Genomic DNA, 22,910 nt, shown 5'->3' with positions numbered 1-22,910 from the left:
TCAGATCCGGCGCAGTTAATCTGGATCCGATTAAACAACCCACGCGCCCACCTTTTCCTTATTAATCGCGCACAGTAATGTCCCATCCGTTGGCATCACGTCGCATCTGACCACAGCAATAGTAGGCGTTGTTCCGTCTCCTTGAGAAAACCGCCTCAAAAGGCATGCCCACCATTGTCAGCCGATGGGAGGAGAATATCCCCCACCCGATTCCTTTCAGATGAAGGAATTGGGCATCGAGCCCATTACGGTCCAGGGGTTCGAAGGCTGGGCCCCCGAGGGTCTCGACAGCCACCCTAGGACAAACAGAGTTAGGGATGACTAGGGGCGAGCCTGTACATGGCCGAGGCCCAAGCAAGTAATTGCTTAGGATGCCCTAAGTCATGTCCGAGACCGGCAGGAAAGTCTCTGAATGGGATTCCATCGTAGGGAGGCACCGAGCCCCCAGGGCCAATCGAACGGCCCTAGGACCCACTAGAGAAGCCCTCTGGTACTTTTGGAGTGCATCTCTGGACCGCTAGCTGGCCCCTATCAAATGGGGCATGGGCCTCCAGTTGGACTTACCCGATAATAGATCACCGGAAGTGTCACCGCTCGCGCCCACCGAGGGTAGCCTGGCATATTCCACCCCTCCTTTTGAACGAAAAGGATGCGTGAGGGTCACCCAAAAAAGACGGGGAAACTCCTGATCGCCCTCTCACTCCTTGTAGAGACTCGGGGGCTTTTCCTGCAACCAAGCCAAGACCCAGCGACTCAAACTCGCACTCGAGGGCTCGGCAAATAACCCCTCCTTCCAAATGAAAAGGATGCGCGAGGGTCGCACAAAAAAGATAAGGAAACTCCTGATCGCCCTCTCACTTCGTGCAGAGGCTCGGGGGCTCTTCCTACAACCAAGCCAAGACCCAGTGACTCAAACTCGCACTCGAGGGCTCGGTAAACAACCCCTCCTTCCAAGCAAAAAGGATGCGCGAGGGTCGCACAAAAAAGACAGAGAAACTCCTGATCGCCCTCTCGCTCCATGCAGAGGCTCGGGGGTTCTTCCTGCTACCAAGCCGAGACCCAGCGACTCAAACTCACACTCGAGGGCTCGGCAAACAACCCCTCCTTCTGAACAAAAAGGATGCGCGAGGGTCACACAAAAAAGACAGGGAAACTCCTGATCGCCCTCTCACTCCGTGCAGAGGCTCGGGGGCTCTTCCTACAACCATCCGAGACCCAGCGACCCAAACTCGCACTCGAGGGCTGGGCAAACAACCCCTCCTTCTGAACACAAAGGATGCATGAGGGTTGCATAAAAAAGACAGGGAGATGCCTGATCGCCCTCTTGCTCCGTGTAGAGGCTCGGGGGCTTTTCCAGCAACTAGGTTGAAAACCAGCAACCCGAGCTCGCACTCGGGGGCTCGGCAAAACACGATAAAGGGTATCGAGCCTATTACGGTCCAGGGGTTCGAAGGCTAGGCCCCCGAGGGTCTCGATAGCCGCCCCAGGACAACAGAGTCAGGGATGATTATGGGCGAGCCCGTACATGGTCGAGGCCCGAGCAAGCGATCGCTCGGGATGCCCTAAGTCATGTCTGAGACCAGCAGGGAGGTCTCTGAATGGGATCCCACCGAAGGGAGGCATCGAGCCCCTGGGGCCAATCGAATGGCCCTGGGACCCACTAGAGAAACCCACTAGTACTTTTGGAGTGCGTCTCTGGACCACTAGCCGACCCCTATCAAATGGGGCATGGGCCTCCACTCAGACTTACCCGATAACAGCTCACCGGAGGTGTCACTGCTCGCGCCCACCGAGGGTAGCCTGGCATACTCCACCCCTCCTTCCAAACGAAAAGGATGTGTGAGGGCCGCACAAAAAAGATAGGGAAACTCCTGATCGCCCTCTTGCTCCGCGCATAGGCTCGGGGGCTCTTCCTACAACCAAGCCGAGACCCAGCGAACTGAACTCGCGCTCATGGGCTCGGCAAACATGATAAAACCCCTCGCTCAACACGCAAAAAGCCCCTAAAGGAATAAATCCACTCCTCTAGGACCTCAGGGGCTACACCCGGTGGGTGCGCTCGCAAACACCCACCGAGGCCTCGAGTATGAAACACCATCCCGCCAGGAGCTGCCGCAAGCCAAGTCTCGACAAAACCTCAGGAAGAGCGCTCATGCTCTCCCCAAGGCTCGGGGGCTACTGTCGGGTACCATAAAAAGGGGTCCCCTAAGCGAAGACCAAAAAAATCGCATAGACCCTGTCAAAATCAAAGCCAAGAGACAACTACGGGCTAACCCTACCTTGTCCAAGGCTACCGATTCTCCGCCTCGCTCGAGGCCTCGCACGTAAGGCCTCGGACAGGGAATCGATTCTCCATCTCGCTCGAGGCCCCGCACGCAAGGCCTCAGACAGGGAACCGATTCTCCATCTCGCTCGAGGCCTCGCACGTAAGGCCTCGGATGACGTGCCGATTCTCCGCCTCGCTTGAGGCCGGCTCGATGACAACCCTGTCGCCTCCGCCTCGACCAATTTCCCTGACAGAACATCATGTCCAACTAACGCGATCAACCACACCCGCGATGTCAGCCGAACGATGGCTCGACATAGTGGAGTGACCAACGAGATGGGAGTCACATCAACACCATGCCGTCCAAGACAGGACAGGGCAGGGGTTACCGGGCGCTGTGCTCGGCACTATGTCCACAACTAACGCCCGTACTGCACTGTGCTACCTAACCCCTGCTCTGAGGATAGCGCGGTGTGGGGAGTCAAGTCCGGATACCTGTAGCCTCGTAATCAGTGTACAGGACCAACTGCTCCCTCCGAGCCTCGGCAATCCGCTTTAGGGCCTCGGCAGCCTCGAGATTTGCGCCCACCGAGCCCCCCACGATGGTTCGGCCTCTGCACTGACTGAGCCTCGGCTCTCTATGCTATCACCATACAGCGACTGGCACGTCATCCGCCATGCTCTACGTCAAGCTATCACTGGAGTTCCCACGTCGCATAGGATCGGGCATGACCGGCGTGTCGCTCCAGTGCATCAAGGACAAGACCGCTTCGCCGACGATGCCACCACAGTGACAAGCTATAGGGCTCGGACATGCCGCCTCTATTCACACGACGCCATGTAGCAACCCCATGTAACGCCCCTACGCCTCCCTTCAACTATAAAAGGGGGTGACCGGGGCCGCTTAGAAGGGACGGGACACAAGAGGACATACGAGATAGATGAACATGAACACACATGTTCACTTCCTCACCGCAAGAGATCAACATCTCAAGCAACCCATGCCGCTCCACGCAGAGACCTGGGACTAGCTCTCTCTCTCGTTTAGCTTGTAAACCCCTACTACAAGCACCTCGGTGCAAGGAATACAAGATCGCTCTCTCAGACTGGACGTAGGGCACCTATTGCCTGAACCAGTATAAACCTTGTGTCTCTTTGCATCACCATCCGGGATTAGGAACACGCAGTACAAATTCACTAGTCGGTTGAGGGCTCGCCGGTCCAAAACACCAACAGTTTGCTGCAACAGAAGATTGAAACAGATGAAACATTTTGGAACATACTGTTGTGAGTTTGCAACATTTGCGTGGAACATACTGTTGTAAGTTTGTAACATTTGTGTGGAACATATGTAACATCCAGATCAAGCGCTTGCAACAATACGTCTGGGAACAGATGAAACATTTCAAACAAAACGCTTGCAACATGCCTCTGAAACACGTGCAACATATGCAACATCCCCAATCTACTTTTGCAACATCCATACGACTCAATTGCAACATACCTCTGAAATGTCTAAAACAATTAAAACATATAATTGCAACATAGGGAGGGGGGAGAGAGAGCCTGGCGCGGTGAGCGCCATGGCCGTCAGGGGGGGGAGAGCTCGGTTGCCAGGGTGAGAGAGGGTGCCACCAGTGGTGGGGAGGGCACTGCACTGGGGTGGGGGAGAGCCGCCGACTCCCCTACAACACCGCCACACCACCTCCAAGGATGTCGACGGAGGCGAGTGGATCTTGGTCGTGCTCCATGGATCTCGTCGGTGTGGGGAAGAGGGCCATCAGATCTGCATGTGTTGGGGGCTCCCAGTGGGGGAGGACATCGGTGTGGGGGAAGGAGACACCGAGGTGGGGGAAGGAGACGTCGGGTGGGTGAGGGCACCGCCGGGGTGGGGAATAGTAAAAATGTTTAAACAGTGACACAACGAACAGGAAGTTTGGTACACAACGCAGGCAACAATTATGATATGAAGCAGTGTCTGGATGTACAGGAAAAGTGATAGAAAACGATAGCAAACAGTATCATAAACAGTGTTGAATAGTGCTTGAGTGCGTGAGAGAGCTAGGATTTGTTCCTGCGTGAGGGTTAACTATATAAAATAGGTAGCTAGAATCGTTAGTTTGTAATATGCACAATGGTTTTGGTTTGCTATTTTTTTGAGGACATAAAAAGAGAGACATGATTTTCTGCTTGCTTTTTGTTGGGCTCTAGAACTCTGATGAATAATTCATAGTGAACATATTGGGTTGTACTCCTTCCTTTTCCAAAGTTGTAAGTCAATTGTCTAGATTTGACTATGTATATAGACATATAAGATACATTAGGATGCAATAGCAATAGTTATGTATCAAGAAAAGCTTTTAATAAATGAGTAATTGTTAGTGCGGGACCCACGGGATACCCCACAAGGAAGGGAGAAGACCTAGTCTAATTAGGATTCTTCCCTGTAATCTTAGTAGCAGTGTTACTCCGTAATCCTACTAGGAATTCTCATTGTAAACCGACTAGGACTCTGACCTCCTGACTATATAAAGGAGGGCAGGGCTCCTTAGATCGGGAGTTCAAGAGAACAATTGTACACAACACAACGCTTCATAATCAATCCAACGCAAAAGCTAACACCGACTGGACGTAGGGCTATTACTCGATCTACGATCGAGGGCCTGAACCAGGATAAATCGACTATCTCTTGCGTTAACCATCGAGTTCTGCATACGCTGAAACCCGAACATACTACCCCGGGTACCCCCGTGGCAGGCTATCGGTGGTCAAACATCGACAGCTGGCGCGCCAGGTAGGGGCTTTCGGTGACTTTGCATCCGAGAGCTTGATGGACCTCGACGACATGATCTTCTCGAAGGGATCAACCTTCATCTTCGGTTCATGGATCTGCAAGGCAGGCGACGATGGCAAGCTCCAAGGCCGCCTCCTTGAAGATTCAGATCATCATCAAGACCATCCTATTTCGACGATAACGACAGATCAGCTTGCCGGAAGATTCGCACAGCTCGTAATGTCCAATCCGACTCAGTTTTCACAAATTCACGCATCCGATTCAAACTCAGGTTCCTGCTTCCGAAACGAAGTCTTATCCGAGTTCTTTCGGAAACCTGAGTTCTTTTCTGACAAAGCTCCGGAACATGACGTCAACCTGTCAAGAATACTACTCGGAGAACACCCAGAATACTTCAAAGAAGTCGGATCCTTTTCTGTTCGGACTCCACAACATGGCAACATCTTATCAGACATGGCACGAAGGACCCACTTATCCCATGCTTAGAATGCCGCTAAAGGGAGCCCAGGAAGGTCTCGTTTTAACCATAACATCTCAAGACTGCATCATTCACTGGCCAGATACCGTTCCTGAGGATGACGACACCCAACTAGTCGACGACACAACAACAGCAATTCTACCCTACCAAGAAGGAGATTCCATCCATGACTTTGAGACCTCTACTGAAGTTATCAACAGCTCTGGCAGTACGGAAATCAACGACGATGACAGAACAACTCATGCTAGAGAAGTACTCATGATTCGCCATCCTCGATCACCATTGATCCCCCCAGAAGCACCCGACGTAAGATCTTCAGATGAATCCGAGTCCAACATATCACCATTTATCTAGGGGTACGATGGTGAGACTGAGAGTCAGAGGCAAGCAAGAGAAAGAAAGAACAAATTGAAACAAGGACGACAACGCCGTGCGAAATAGCGAAAAGACACTTGGATCAAATATGAATCAGACCTAGCCGAGTACAATAGAAGAAAATCAGAACGAGAGATCGAAGAAGGACGAGCAGCGAATACACCCTACGATAAGATCCGAGAAGCACTAGAAGAACTCAGGGCGACCTCACATCCCAATGAGAAACAAGAACAGCTCCGAGATTTCTTCTGATCAACAGTCTTTAAAACGAACGACGGAAAGGCAACATCTCATGAACAGGAAGATCAAAATCAAAGGAAGTCTGCTTTCGAAAGACTAGGACCAAGTGGAAGCCACAACGGAGAGAGCCGAAGAAATCACAGTCAAAATAACCGAGTCGAGCAACCAAGAAAGACCAGAAGCAGAGCACCTACTCGGACAGCCACACAAAACTACTCTCACCAAGACGACAGTTGGCAAGAAGGGGGCGCAGAATCAGAATATACAGAAGCCAGAACACACGATAGATTTCCCTGTTTTGCAAACAGACTTGGCTTCGATTCGACTACCTCACAAGTTCAAACCATCCAACCACTCCAAGTACGACGGCAAGACCGAACCAAAGCAATGGCTCAGGATTTACTCACAATCAATTGAATTAGCCGGAGGAGACGATGACATCAAAACCTTGTTCTTTCCCATGGCCCTAGAAACCATGCCGCTTCAATGGTTCGACAAATTAAATCTCGGATCAATCAGAAATTGGGAAGACTTGCAAAGAGCTTTCTGTGAAAATTTTGCAGGAATTATTACACATCCAATCACCCACGCAGAATTAAAAGGACTCAAACAGAAAGGAGGTGAAAGTCTCAGAAATTACTATCGACGATTTGGCGAACTACGGGCTCAAGTACACGACATCACACAACGAGAAGTAATCGAAGCTTTCTCTCACGGAATCGTGGCTAGATGGCAATTTCAAGACTTCTGCAAAGAAAACCCAAGAAATAATGAAGAATTCAGAAGAACAGTAGAAAAGATGATTACTGCAGAAGAAAAAACAAGAGAAAGATTCCCAGAAAGGAACAACAGAGACAACCCGGACAGGCAAAATCCTCGAAGCAACAGACATCAGGAGAGAAAGCGAGGTCCTAGACAACACAGTAGCGATGGCTGACAAATCAAAGAAATTTACCAAGCCCAGAAGATATGACGACATTGAGAACATGCATTGCCCTTTGCACCCCAACGGGAAGCACACCATCGGAAATTGCTACACCTTCAACGAAAGATACACTAGAAAAGATAGCAAGGGAAACAATAAAGAAGACAATCAGAAAAAAGAAGGAGACAACCATGAGGACAAGGGATTCCAAAAATCCAGAGGGACAGTAGCAGTAATCTTTGCCGGGATTCCAGACTCCTAGAAGCAAACATCAAGAAAAACTAGCGTTACGAACAATCATGGCCGCAGAACCTGCTACACCAAGATATCTCAACTGGTCAGAGTACCCAATCCAATTCTCAAGAGAAGACCAGTGGACCAGCGTAGGAAACGCAGGCCATTACCCATTGGTTCTAGGATCCAACCATTGCCGGCATGACTGTTACGAAAGTACTAATCGACGGAGGAGCCGGACTCAACATCATCTTTTCAGAAACTCTAAGGAAGATGGGACTACAACTCGCCGGGATGATCACACCAACAAGCACACCTTTTTATGGCATAGTACCCGGCAAGGCAGCAATGCCACTTGGACAAATCACTCTACCGGTTACCTTTGGGACTCCCTCGAACTACCGCACAGAGTTCATCAAATTTGAAGTCGCAGATTTTGATTCATCATATCATGCAATTCTTGGGCGCCCGGCACTAGCAAAATTCATGGCAATACCACATTATCCGTACCTGTTGCTTAAGATGCCAGGGCCTAATGGAGTTCTTTCTCTTCGGAGCAATTTAAAGCGCGCATTTGACTACGACGTACAGGCAATCCAAATTGCAGCAAAGGCACAGGCAAACGATGGAAGAAAAGAAATAGCCACTATCGCCGCAGAAACAAGCCAAGAAGAACTAGAGATACTGGCTAAGAGACCAAGCATCCTAGCACCACCAAAAGAAGCCAACGTGAAGCAAATCGACCTAGGCACCGGTGATCCCACAAAAACAGCAACCATCAGTGCCCACCTATCGGCAAAATAGGAACTCGCGCTCACCAACTTTCTTCGGGACAACAAGGACATCTTCGCTTGGAAGCCGGCCGACATGCCAGGGGTCCCAAGAGAGTTGGCTGAGCACGGAATTGATATCAATGAAGGCTCCAAGCCTGTGAAGCAACGACTACGACGATTCTCTCCCGACAAGAAGGCAGCAATTAAAAAGGAAATTGCAAAACTAATGGCAGCTGGATTCATCAGGGAAATTCTCCATCCGGATTGGCTAGCAAATCCAGTTCTGGTACAGAAAAAGAACACGGACGAGTGGCGCATGTGTGTTGACTACACAGATCTCAACAAACACTGCCCAAAAGATCCGTTCGGGCTACCACGCATTGATCAGATAGTTGATTCAACAGCAGGATCTGCCCTATTATCTTTTCTTGATTGCTATTCCGGGTATCACCAGATCGCATTAAAAGAACAGGACCAAAGCAAGACATCTTTCATCACTCCATTCGGCGCCTACTGCTATAGGACCATGTCGTTTGGACTTAAGAATGCTGGAGCCACTTACCAAAGAGCCATCCAAACATGCCTCGGTGATCAGATCGGCGAAAACAGTAGAAGCATACGTAGATGACGTGGTTGTAAAAACAAAGAACCCGGATACACTGATTGAAGACTTAAAACAAACCTTCGAGAATCTGAAGAAGTGGAGGTGGAAATTGAACCCAAACAAGTGTGTATTCGGAGTTCCCTCAGGACAACTACTCAGATTCTTGGTCAGTCATCGCGGAATCGAAGCAAGCGCCAAGCAAATTCGAGCAATAACAGAGATGGGCCCTCCTCGAAACATCAAAGACGTACAAAAACTAATAGGCTGCATGGCGGCACTCAACCATTTCATATCAAGGCTCGGCGAAAAAGGGTTGCCTTTCTTTAAACTACTAAAGAAGACAGACAAGTTCGAGTGGACGGAAGAAGCCAATGAAGCTTTCAAAAAACTTAAGGCATACCTCACCTCCTCACCAGTCCTCACACCTCCAAAGAAAGACGAAGACATGATGCTATACATTGCAGCAACTACTACTGTAGTCAGCACGGCAATAGTAGTGGAAAGGGAAGAAGAAGGGCGCGCGTATAAAGTACAACGCCCAGTATACTACATCAGCGAAGTACTGTCAGAATAAAAAATCTGGTACCCGCATGTGCAAAAACTACTCTACGCCCTACTGATCACTTCACGCAAGCTTCGTCACTATTTTGAAGGCCACAAGATTACCGTGGTGACAGATTTCCCACTAGGAGACATCTTACACAACAAAGACGCAACAGGACGCATATCCAAGTGGGCGGTTGAACTCGGCGCTCTCAACATCGAATTTCACCCCAAGGAAAGCAATTAAATCCCAAGCCCTTGCTGATTTTGTTGCCGAATGGACAGAAATTCAACAACCCGTATCAAGCGCCATCCTTGATCATTGGAAGATGTACTTTGATGGATCACTCAAGCTAGGCAGAGCCGGTGCAGGCGTCCTCCTAATTTCTCCAGACGGAAGACAACTAAAGTATGTCCTTCAGATATTATGGCAAGCCACCAACAATGAAGCAGAATATGAAGCTCTCATACATGGGCTAAGAGTGGCTATTACCCTCGGAATCAAGCGACTACTCGTATACGGCGATTCAGCAGTAGTCATCAACCAAGTCAACAAAGATTGGGATTGCACCAAAGAAAACATGGGTGCTTACTGTGCTAAAATCCGAAAACTCGAAAAACACTTCCAAGGACTAGAAATTCTACATGTCCTGCGGGATTCCAACATTGCAGCAGATGTTCTTGCCAAGCTTGGATCCGACAGGGCAAAGGTCCCACCCGGCGTATTCATAGAGGAGTTATCAGCTCCTTCTATCAAACAACCCGAGTGAGACAACCACAGAACTCACAGCCAAAGGCAACCAGATTCTGGTGATCAACACTTCATGGACATAGGTTTTTATTGATTACATCAAAGAGAATAAGTTGCCAGCGGAAAAACAGCAAGCCACACAAGTCGTCCGCAGAAGCAAGAATTACGTCCTAGTAGGAGACAAGCTATACAGAAGAGCCGCATCATCAGGAGTACTCCTAAAATGCGTCTCATTTGAAGAAGGCAAACAAATCCTAGACGAAATACACTCAGGCTGCTGTGGAAATCACGCCGCTTCAAGAACACTAGTCGGCAAAGCATTCCGCACTAGTTTCTACTGGCCAACCGCTTTGAAAGACGCAGAAGAACTCGTCAGAAGATGCAAAAGTTGTCAGATGTTCATAAGACAAGCTCATGTGCCAGCCCACAACCTCATCTGCATTCCACCCGCTTGGCCTTTCTCTTGCTAGGGGGCTGGATCAAGTAGGACCTCTCAAGAAAGCAAAGGGCGGTTTCGAGTACATCTTTGTAGCAATCGACAAGTTCACCAAGTGGATCGAATACAAACCACTCGCAAAATATAGCGCAGCCAAAGCGGTCGAGTTCATCCAAGATATTATGCACCGTTTCGGCATGCCCAATCGAATCATCACAGATTTGGGTTCTCCCTTCACAGCTACATAATTCAAAAGTTGGGCACAGGATTGTGGCTTCAGTATAGATTACGCATCAGTCGCACATCCAGAAGCCAACGGACAGGTAGAAAGGGCTAATGGACTCATACTAGCCGGATTAAAACCAAGACTGTATGAAGAACTAGTAGACTATGGGTCAAAATGGATCGAAGAATTACCCAAGGTTGTATGGGGGCTACGGACTCAAATAAGCAGAGCCACCGGATACTCACCTTTCTTCCTGGTATACGGATCAGAAGCCGTACTACCCGCAGACCTGATCTGGACGTCACCAAGGATAGAACAATACGACGAGGGAGAAGCAGAACACACCCGAAGATTAGAACTCGACAGCACAGAAGAAGTCAGAGTAAACGCTACCCTGCAATCAGCGAAATACCTCCAAGGACTAAGGCACCACTATAACAAGAATACCCAGTCTCGATCGTTACAAGTCAGAGACTTAGTACTAAGAAGAATACAAAAAACCGACGGACGCCACAAACTACTCAGTCCATGGGAAGGTCCTTTTATCGTCACAAAAGTCATCGGACCAGGCACATACAAGCTCATAACTGAAGATGGAAAAGAAGTCAACAATACATGGCACATCAGTCAGCTACGAAGATTCTATGCATAAAAACAACTCAAGGGAAAATATGTATACAAGACACAGAAGATCAACATTCATGATCAACAAAAATAGCGCTATGTATCACTGTAACACATCAATATTCATGATCAATAAAGATGATTATCTCTCAACAAGCATTTGTCTCATGGCCCTCTCTGAGTTATTTCTAAAATGCAAAATGGCTGAAAATACGCCTGAGCATCCCGGCCGAGAGCAAAATAGCTGAAAAGACGCTTGAGCCCGCCAATGAGGGTAGCTAACAAGCTAACACCTGAAATAAAATGCAAAATGGCTGAAAAGACGCCTGAGCATCCCGACCAAGAGCAAAATAGCTAAAAAGACGATTGAGCCCGCCGATGAGGGTAGCTAGCAAGCTAACACCCGAAATAAAATGCAAAATGGCTGAAAAGATGCCTGAGCATCTCAGCCGAGAGCAAAATAGTTGAAAAGACACTTGAGCCCGCCGATGAGGGTAGCTAACAAGCTAACACCCGAAACAAAATGCAAAATGGCTAAAAAGACGCCTGAGCATCCCGGCCGAGAGCAAAATAGCTGAAAAGACGCTTGAGCCCGCCGATGAGGGTAGGTAGCAAGCTAACACCCGAAATAAAATGCAAAATGGCTGAAAAGATGCCTGAGCATCCCGACCGAGAGCAAAATAGCTGAAAAGACGCTTGTGCCCGCCGATGAGGGTAGCTAGCAAGCTAACACCTGAAATAAAATGCAAAATGGCTAAAAAGACGCCTGAGCATCCCAGTCGAGAGCAAAATAGTTGAAAAGACACTTGAGCCCGCCGATGAGGGTAGCTAACAAGCTAACACCCGAAACAAAATGCAAAATAGCTGAAAAGACGCCTGAGCATCCCGGCCGAGAGCAAAATAACTGAAAAGATGCTTGAGCCCGCCGATGGGGGTAGCTAACAAGCTAAAACCCAAAATAAAAAGCAAAATGGCTAAAAATACGCCTGAGCATCCCGGCCGAGAGCAAAATAGTTGAAAAGACACTTGAGCCCGCCGATGAGGGTAGCTAACAAGCTAACACTCGAAATAAAATGCAAAATGGCTGAAAATATGCCTGAGCATCCCGGCCAAGAGCAAAATAGCTGAAAAGACGCTTGAGCCCGCTGATGAAGGTACCTAACAAGCTAGAACCCAAAATAAAAGCAAAATGACTGAAACTAAGCCTGGGCATAGACCAGAGCAATTTCAAAAGCAAGACCCTCTAGCTACTTATACCAAATAGCAAGAGGCTCGGGGGCTACACTGGAGATACACAAGAACGCAAACGAGTTGTTTATAGGGCACAAAAGAAAGCCAGACAAGCACTCGATGGATCAAGAAAGGTCGTCAACACAAAGATCTACATATAACGAGTTGTTTACAGGGCACAAGAGAAGGCCAGACAAGCACTTAACAGATCAAGAAAGGTCGTCAACACAAAGATCTACATATAACGAGTTGTTTACAGGGCAGAAAAGTACTCGACAAATCATCCGAGGAATAGGCAGCGCATTCAGGCAAAGAAGACATCAACAAAAAAGACCTTCATTCAAAAAAGAAGTATAATGTCATATTACAAGGCACGGGCATAAAAGTCAAATACATCAAGCCTCATCATCAGGAGAAGGGAGAACAATATTAAGATTATCTACTATCCTACTAGCTAAGTCTTCAACTTCAGGCTCCATCCTCTCAACAGCATCAATGTATTCTTGACTGTCAGCTTCCTCTGCTATCTTGGACAAAGGAGCCGCTGGAGAAAGAACCCAGACCTAGGCCAGAACATTCTTGGTACACAGTTGAGCGCACCTCTTCACAAACTCTTGGAAACGAGTCGGAATTCGAGGAATCAACTGAGCCCAAGATTGCCCGTCATCCGCTAGGAGTTCGAAGAACGTCGGCTACTGAACGAAAGGATTTCCACAAAGCCTTCCTAGTTTTCAGTAGCCATTCGCCAACTTGCCAGACAAGTCTTCAATAGTTTTTTGGGCCTGCATAAGATCTCTATCAGCTCCACGCCTAATCAACTTAGCAAGCGCGAGTTCCTCTTCAGCATGAGTAATTACCTCCTCGGCTTTGTTATGACTTGTACGAACAAGAGTCTTCATTTCTTCAATGCCCTCCGAGAGCTTCTGCTTTTCTACCTGGAGAGCTGGACGAAACAGCAGACAACAAGTCAGCAGAAAGGAAAGTTTGAATACAGAAAGAAATAAAAAGAACCCTCAATACCATTGCACTCCTTCTTCACGGCCTCCAAGTTCTTCACGGCCTTCCGAGTTCCTTCGAGCCTCCTGAAGAGCGGCATCCCTCTGCTTCTCGATTTCAACAGCCCAGGCACTGAAGAGATTTTTCTTCATCCTGATGCATTTGACGCTCGGCCTCCATCTCGGCCCGGAGGAGATCAAGATCAGCTTTTCAGGGCGCTCACTTCTGAAGACAACTTTTTCTCATTTTCAGACGAGAAAAAGAAGCCGGTATGATCATGAGAGAAGGACTGAGCAAAAAGATACAAAGAAAAACAAAGAATAAGGACCAAAGAAAAGTGAACATCCTAAAGAAGGAACGATGAAAAAGCTTACCTGGAGCTTTTCTCCAAAAGAAGTCGCAAGGGACGACAAGTTTCCCTCAGGCAGCAGTTAATTCCGATAGCCGATGAGTGGCATCGAACTGCTTGCACCACATCATCGGCAAAAGGCGGACCACCGGAGGCAAGCGAAGGAGAAGGAGCGGCCGGCCTGAGGTGAAGAAGGAACGACCAAAGCAACCTCCCGGGAAGCCAAGGCCAATCCCTCAGAAGGACCCGACGCAATGGCCACGGTCACCTCCGGGCGGCCAAGTCTACAGCGGCACCATCGCTAGAAAGCTTCGTAGCCCTCGCAGCCACTTCACCAACAGTACTGCTACGAGTCCTGAGGCTCAGTACTCGGTGGCACGACAGAGGGCTGAGAAGAAGTCGACGAAAGAAACGAGAGAAGACGAAGGACTAAAAATTGATAAAAGAAATCGTCCGATGAGAACCAGAGAAAAGGAGAATAGAAGCAAAAAGACGAAGCCAGAATCTACTCACCCAACCACCTTCTTCTTCACAAAACCAAAAGAAGACCTCGCAGGGGGGACCACAGCGCCAAAAACATCCCCGCCGCTTGGCGACAGGAGCGGTATAGCCGATACCGGAGCCCTGGAAGAAGCCGGGGCTGGAGCCGCGGAAGAGCTTGGCATCGGAGCTGATGAAGAACTCGGTACCAAAGCTACCAAAGAACTCAACACCGGAGCTTCAGAAGAAGCTGGCGTAGGAACCTCAGAAGAACCCATACCCGATGTCTGGTTACTTCAAAAAGATCAAGACTGAAAGTCAAGACAAAGAGGACAAATTCAATGCAAGGGGAATATGAAAACAACTCACCGCCGCATGATAAGGGGTACTTCATCATCCTCTTCCCCCTCGGTCTCAACCAAGGCCACCAGGGCACCCACTGAAAAAAGAATAAAAGTACTCGGTTCAAGATAAAAACAAGAAAACAAAGGGACAGAGAGTATAAAATATGCTCACCTAAGAGCATGCTAGCTACAACTGGAGTACCTGGAGGAGTACTTGGCTTGCGAGACTTCTTGGAAGCAGGCAGGCCAGACAAAGACCCATCCGTTCGCCCCCTCTTCGAGACACTACGAGGACCGCGGGGGACTAGACGAGGAACATATTCTTCATATACATCAATAAATCCGAAAGAAACTCCAGGAAACGCTATGGAGATTGGGGACTTACTAGCTGCGGAAGCTCCAGCAAGTCTCTCCCCAGTGTTCGCCACGGCAGGGAGGACATCAAGAGGGATCGGGTCAACAAAGTTGCGCCCAAATTCCTACAAAAAAGAATAAAACAACAAGACGAGGAAAAGTTAAACAAAAAAGGATACAGCAAGAATACATAAAGTACCCGAACGAAGAGAAAACAACTTACAGCTGGAGGCTGGGTTGTTGGTAGAGAACTCGAAGACAGTAAGCGGGACAACGCTTGCTCCTTTCAGCATCTTCTGGAGACGCTCGAGTACCTCCTCATCGGTCAGCTCAAGAGCTGGGACCATGCGTGAAGGATCCTCAGCCCCTAGAGTACTCGAAGCCAAGGTGCTCTCGCTCCTTCAAAGGCTGAACTCGGCGACTGAAGAAAACTCGAGACAATGCCAAAACCGGTTAAACCCTGCTGTTTCAGCATACTAATCCTATCAAGGAATGGCTGGATTGCCTGAACCTCAGCAGACGACACAGGGTTCTTATCCCATCGGTCATTAACCACGGGACCAGATCCTAGAGTGGACAGCAAGAGAAGGGATCAGATTGGCGGCATAAAACCTAGTCGGCACGCCAATCCCTTACAGAATCAACCAGGTCATAGTCAAAGAACTTGCTCTTAAGACCCTAGCGAAATTGAATCCCACAACCACCAAGAACACTGGTGTCTTCACGGCGGGGTTGGGGTTTCAGGCGAAAAAAGTAACTGAAACAGAGAAAGAGAAGGGGGAATTCCAAGGAAAGCTTCACAAAGATGAACGAAGACAGAAAGGTGAAGGACTGCATTAGGAGCAAGATGATTCAGGCAAATCCCAAAATAGCTGAGAAATTGATGAAGAAAGGCAGAGGCAGGAAGGCAAAGTCCAGCACGAATGAAAGAGACAAAAAGAACGATCTCACCAGGACCTGGAGCAGGGACCCGATGCTCGCCTGGAACTCTCCATTCAGCAAAGGCCTTGCTCTAGATCAAGCCGTCACTGACGAGCTCACGGAGCTGCTCTTCGGTTGTTGTCGGAGCCGGCCAAGACTTCTGGGCGGCCCTCATGGCCACAAACTCCTGATTCTCAATCACGGAGAGTGATGACTCCTCAGTCCACGAAGGAAGACTGAGCCTTGCTTATGGTTTTCTTCTTACCCATGTACTGATAGAGGCAAAAAAGAAACTAGGGGAAGAAAAAACTTAGACAGCGGCGCTAAAGACGGCGGCGGCAATGGCGACAGCGGATGACTAAGAGCTAGGGTTTGAAGGCAAGAGAAGGGCAGTAAAGAAAAAGAAGATGAAGGGTCTTTAAATAGATTTTATAGCGTTAAAAATGGCCCACCAGGCCCGTTAAAGCACCGTGTGAGAATGCAACGGTCCATTTACTGACACAGCTAAAATGACGAAGGGCACAAATCCACACAACGGTACAATTCAACGGGCAGATTTCAGACTTATCCGTCCAGCACTACTGCGGAGTTATCAGATAACTGCAAGAACAACCCGTCAACCAAGAAGAAAAGAAGGGCAACTTCACAAGGAATATAAGAACTCGGTTCTTACGGAAAGAACTCGGGAATATCATGAACAACCGGAACTACAACATAAAAATAAATGATAACTCAGAAGACAAGATTCTTTCTATTACAAGCAACTTCAAAAATAGAAGATTACAAATCTTACAAGACCCAACATACTCAGGTACCACGAAAAGCAAAGTAGCAAAGAAGAACACGGACGTGGCTAGGCTCTGGAACGACTACGTGTCCCGAATTGCTACTCGGAAGGACAAACCACCATCGGCTACACTATTTTCTTCAAAGGACGGACACAGTGCATCCAAGGCGGAAATCAGCAGCACGGCAGGACAACATAGAGCAGAGAAGGCCGGTAGGCATCTGTCTACCCAAGACCGATGTGATGCTGGATATGGTGTTGATCTGCACCGGACAGTCTCAAGACAGGAGACGAGGATCAACCCAGAACTGCCAGATGAAGGAACGAAGTCCACATCACAAGACTTCCTCCAACTACCGCCACGTACAACCTGGTACAATGCTGCCATGGGATTAGCCTACCTCTAATCCCTATCACAAGACTTCCTCCAGCTACGACAAGACACATAGGAACTACGAAACACGCCCGGGGGCTGCTCTACTTCACAAACTACCATGTTAATGATCACAAAGGTTTCAACAGAATGTTCAATGGATGAAAGCAAGCACTCTAGGAGGGTATTTATAGATCAAAGGAGCGGTGCACATGGACTAGGAGTACCAACAAAATAAGCCTAACAAAGGACACAGTGAAAAGACAGGACTCAATAATGGAAGACTCAGAGAGGGAACAGTACTCGAAGACAGGCATATTCAGAAGAATATACCGACACAGTACAACCCGTGAACAAAAGGCATTCACACTCAACCACCACCATACAACTACATCTGACAACAGCAGACTACCAGAGAATATGCCAAAACCCTGCTTCCGAGTTCTTCCTGAATAAAACAACCCAGATATATGCTCAGGGGCTACAAAAGGAGAGGTATACAGTTCTATCAAACAACTCAGATTCAAGACCCTCCAACTTTTTGTTCCAAATAGCAAGAGGCTCGGGGGCTACACTCAGTGAGTGCACTTTTTTCTCCAAAAAAGCGCACATCACTCAGAATGCTTCTTCAAGACAGACGGCTTCAGGGCCACAAGACAAAAAGAACCCGAACACAGCTAAATCAGAGCCCTTTTTTCAACAAAGAAGTCGGGGAGCCTTTCGACGAAGAATCAGAAAGGTTACAAGAAAAGACCCTCAAGCTCTTTGTGCCAAACAGCAAGAGGCTTGGGGGCTACATCCATATGGGAGTACTTTTTTCTTCAAAAAGGTATACACCACGCAAAGATCTCACGAAGCGCTACACGGTTTCAATCAAGAAAGCACTCGGACGACGCTTGTTCCTGCTCAACAGGACTTGAAGGAACAAGACGAGGCTTCTAGAACTCAACCATGAAGTGCTCGGGGGCTTGTCAGTGCGGGACCCACGGGATACCCCGCAAGGAAGGGAGAAGACCTAGTCTAATTAGGATTCTTCCCCTGTAATCTTAGTAGCAGTGTTACTCCGTAATCCTACTAGGAATTCTCATTGTAAACCGACTAGGACTCTGACCTCCTGACTATATAAAGGAGGGCAGGGCTCCTTAGATCAGGAGTTCAAGAGAACAATTGTACACAACACAACGCTTCATAATCAATCCAACGCAAAAGCTAACACCGACTAGACGTAGGGCTATTACTCGATCTACGATCGATGGCCTGAACCAGGATAAATCGACTGTCTCTTGCGTTAACCATCGAGTTCTGCATACGCTGAAACCCGAACATACTGCCCCGGGTACCCCGTGGCAGGCTATCGGTGATCAAACATCGACAGTAATGTACACAACTTAAGAATTATGCTTAATTAGTTTGCCACAGCTCGTCAATTGTTTATCTTGAATTATCACAGTTGGTGGATTCTGATTATCCTATTTTTCTTTGGGCCATATCTTAGCTAAATTCAAGTATAATAACCGACATTATTTTACCTAAATAAACCAAATATATAGTCAAAGGAAAGTGTAGGTTAATTTAATTTTGCAAGTCACATAATTTTTTTGTGCGACTAAGCAGTTCGGTTATAATGTTCGAATAGTAAGGACACATACATCGATTTGTCTCGTAGATGTTCTCATGTAGTGCCATGTAATCATGAGAGATTGAATAACCTACTCATTCAATTATCCTTATTTCCCTTCGCAAAAAATATCCTTATTTATGCAATGAACAAAGAGAAGTTTATGAATTACATGGTAACACTGAATTGTATAATCTTAAATAATTGTCTCATAGTCCTAAATTTTTCTCATGAAACAACCACATCTATCTCTCACTTTTCTCTCTTTTTCACGTCATAAAAATTCTTACGTAACATTGCAAAAGATGACCTTCCAAAACTACAGACATACAAAATGTACCTACCCTAAGTCCTAACAATATCGTGACACCTAGTCTCTGAACAACTATTAATCCAATTTCTAGTAAAGACCATCTTGCTCTATCTTAATTTGATTAGCCTTCGAGATCTGCAAATTTTCTTGCTTTGTTATCCGTGTCAACCAGGTGAGGCGAGGACAGGCGTGGCCAAGGACCAAATGTACCTAGTCTAGATGAGCCACAGACTCACACCACCAGACCCAGTGACCCAAACTGCAGCTGCGATTTTTTTTATTTTTAACATTTTTTTAAAACTATTTCCAAATTTGACACTGGTTAATTTTTTTCCAAATCTAACACTTTTGGCCAGCCTATTGACGTGGTGCAGCAAAACAACTCTACCGTGCCATGCATGGCGGCACGGCAAGGCTGCAACCGTAGCGACGACCCGAGTGCTGACCGGTGACGTGGCCACCTCTGTGGCGCGGCACGGTGTGGCAGGGCCAAATACAGGTGCCACATCCTCCTCTTCCCTTCACTCTCTCCCTCACTCAGATCCGTTCGAAATAGCGCCGCTGCGGCCGCTAGCACCGCTCTCTCGCCGCCACCACCGGCTCCTCCCTGCCCCCTCTCCCCCTCTCCCCCTCTGCACTGCCCTCCCCTCTCTCCCCTCAGTCCCCAGAGCCGGCCGCCGTCTCCCCTCACCCCCACCGCACTGGTCTGCGCCGCCGGCCAGCCATTGCCGCCGCTCGCCCCATCTCTCCCTCCCTGCCTCCCTCTCGTCCTTCCCCACTCTCCCACCCTCTCCTGACCCGCCCCCATCTCTTGCCGGCCCTATCTCCCTCCCTCTTCTCTCTCCTAATCCGCCGCCATCTCCCTCCCTCTCCTCGTCGTTGGCCAGTTGTTGGCATTGTGCCGACCTTGGGGTGAGCCCCAATCTTCCCCACTGCCATTGTCAATGTAATCCCCTTCTCCATTGTGCAGGTTGATTCGAATGTTCGTTAGTTAGGGTTAGGATTTAAATTTTTTTGACTGATTAGTTAGGGTTAGGAATGTGATGATATTATTTTGGTTGTAGTATAGTTTGTAGTTGTATATTTAGTTAGTTGGTTTTTATTATTACAGCTAGAATAGGTATTAATAATGGGGATTGCTATTATACAGGTGCCTGTTTTTTTGCAAAGGATCAGGCGACGTTGCTGGCCATCTACCATGCTTCTCTTTGTTGCTTTCGTCAGCTGAACAGCAAAATACGGCAGACAACGCATTTGCCCATCGCCTGAAATCTCAGGCGACTGAATTCTAGCATATGCGATTAATAATAGATTGGTTAGTAATGGTACTAATATTAATATAGTTAGTGTACTTAGTTATTATAGTTAGTCAGTTAGTTATTATAGTTACTTAGAATAGTTAGTATAGGTGTTAACATTAGATTAGTTTATATAGTTAGTATAGGTACGGCGATTTGGACGACTTGATAAAGTTTTCTCAAATGCTTTTGTAGATGGATTGTTGTATCCGTGATTTTTTGCGGAGAAAGTGTTAGGAAAGAAGATGGTATGTTTGAGAATATGAAAGAAGAATTGAAATGGTTTGATGAACCTTCTAGCTTCAACGACCTTTGTGTCCGTTTGAATGCAAAGTTTGACAGTGATTTCACACTGAAGGGGAGGTTTGATAGTGGAAAGACTAGGGCACAATATGTTCTGATGCCCTTATGTGACCGTGCTCACTGGTCCCGCTACAATAGGATGATCCATGGTTCCAATGTGCCCATGGCTGAGGTGGTGGTGGAGAATGAGTATAAGTTACAGGGTCTCTAGGACGGGATGTCCATTGACAGTGTTGGAGGCAATGAACTAGAATTGGGGGTCGAAGGGGAAGCAACTCAGGGTAACATAGATTTTAACGTAGGAGCAGCTTCATTCAACTGTAAACAAATATCCCTTACATTGAGGTTGAACAAATCATGACCTACTTAGGAAAAAAAAGTACACTCAATCGAATTAAAAGCATTAAATCTATTGAGTCGCATGCACGGACGCACCAACCAATTTAACCTAGAAGCTTAAATTGCTGAAGAAGGGTAGACAATTAATTCACTTATATTTATTAACACTCCCGCTTAGGCCTCAAACATGTAATGTGTGAAAAACTGAGTTACATACGCCACAGTACTAACCAATTCAACCCAAAACCAGACAAGCCAAACTCATGGAACCTTGAGGTTTTGCCACACTATTCATCTATGCCTGAAAGTTCTTCACTCATTTTTCAGTGAAAAGATAACATACAGCCTGTTCGGTTGGCTGGTTCGTATCGTTGCTGGTTCGTGAAGAAGTACTGCTGGCTGGTTTGTGTGAGAGAAAAATACTGTTTCGACTGAAAATTTACGATTGTTTACGACAAGCCACGGCAGGCTGATACTTGCCAAGATGTTTGAAGCCATCTACTAATAGTTGCGATGGGCACTTCATAGCAAGACTGGTAGCTACTCTCTATGTACCATACACAACAACTACTCTAAATAATAAGCAAAAGGAGGACGCGACGTTCTCCCCTGATATAATCTATTGTTTTGTTCGAAGTAGCTGTCGACAATCTACCTGATCTTTGCTCACAGAACGAGCAATCAGGACGCTGACTGCAGCTGCACACATTCACGCGGCATTGGGTCATGGAGCAGTACCAGTTCATTAGCAAGCATTGCGCAACTTGTGTTACCGACCTTTTGACATGGCCCCAAGAGATAGATGTCTTTGTCTTTGAGTTACCGAGTAGCTGAAAGGGACAGTCTAGGAAGGATAGACAATAAGAAATATGATGATGTGGATTCTGGCTCAGCTTTTACACTGCTAAATTAGGAGACAAGGCACACGGTTGCTTTCATCTGTAGCATCTACGACATATGTAACGTGCGTCATGATGAAAATTTGAGTTTACTTGAGCTCGTTGCACACAAAATCAGGAGGAAAGTTTGCATGAGAACCAATGAGAAATGATTCTTTTTGTGTTATTCTTAGAGCTTTACCTGTTTACAAAATCAGAATCAATTGCGTAGAATGGTAAATAGAATATATAAGAATACTAGACCACATATAAAAAGATAAAAGAAATTAAATTAAATCATAAAAATATTTAAGACGGTGATTTCATTAGCGAGTTGAACAGTACATATCCCCATCTTGTAAAATTAAAGAGTTCTAACCTTTTTTTTCTATTGTATAATCCTGAGAGAAAATAAAACCGGGAGATGATGACACTAAGAATGCAACGGAAAGAAAATCAAAGCAAGAACGACAAGGATGAACAGCCAAATGGAGGATCTGTGAGCACTGGGCATTTGCAGGGCACCACGTTGCTATCAGGGGCATGACGTGCTATGGTTGGTTGGAGAATCAGCGTAGTGAAAGAGTATGATTCTCATCATGGAAATTATCAAAGTCAACATGAAATCAGTACTAATTAAGTAGTGTCTCCCAGATCCCGGCCGGACAGGAACATTAGACGTGGCCAGATGGCTGAATTTGGAATGGTAGAGTTGGTAAATTCGTACGAAATCTGAAGGTTCAGAACCCAAAATATACTAGTATATGTATGTATAGAAATGAAAATGCCCTGGTTTTTAGTATTTTGGTGGGCTGGACTAGAGGCCGCTTGGGTTACATTATTTTACAGAAAACAATTCATGAATAACCATGTTGAAATAAATCAAGTGGAAAAGATCAGGCAATGGCAATAAATTTTGTTTTCCAAATTGCCAGGGCACAGGAATTTCAGTTGTAGCTACCAAATGGTAGGGGCACATAACTAAACAAATCTGCAGACTGTAAAACGCAATTGATTAACCAAAGCAAGTCAACTCAATTGCTGAAGTCGGCAATGCA

Source organism: Miscanthus floridulus, chromosome 10 (genome assembly GCF_019320115.1).
Source record: "Miscanthus floridulus cultivar M001 chromosome 10, ASM1932011v1, whole genome shotgun sequence".
Taxonomy (NCBI): Eukaryota; Viridiplantae; Streptophyta; class Magnoliopsida; order Poales; family Poaceae; genus Miscanthus; species Miscanthus floridulus.
Note: the sequence above shows the minus strand (reverse complement) of the source record.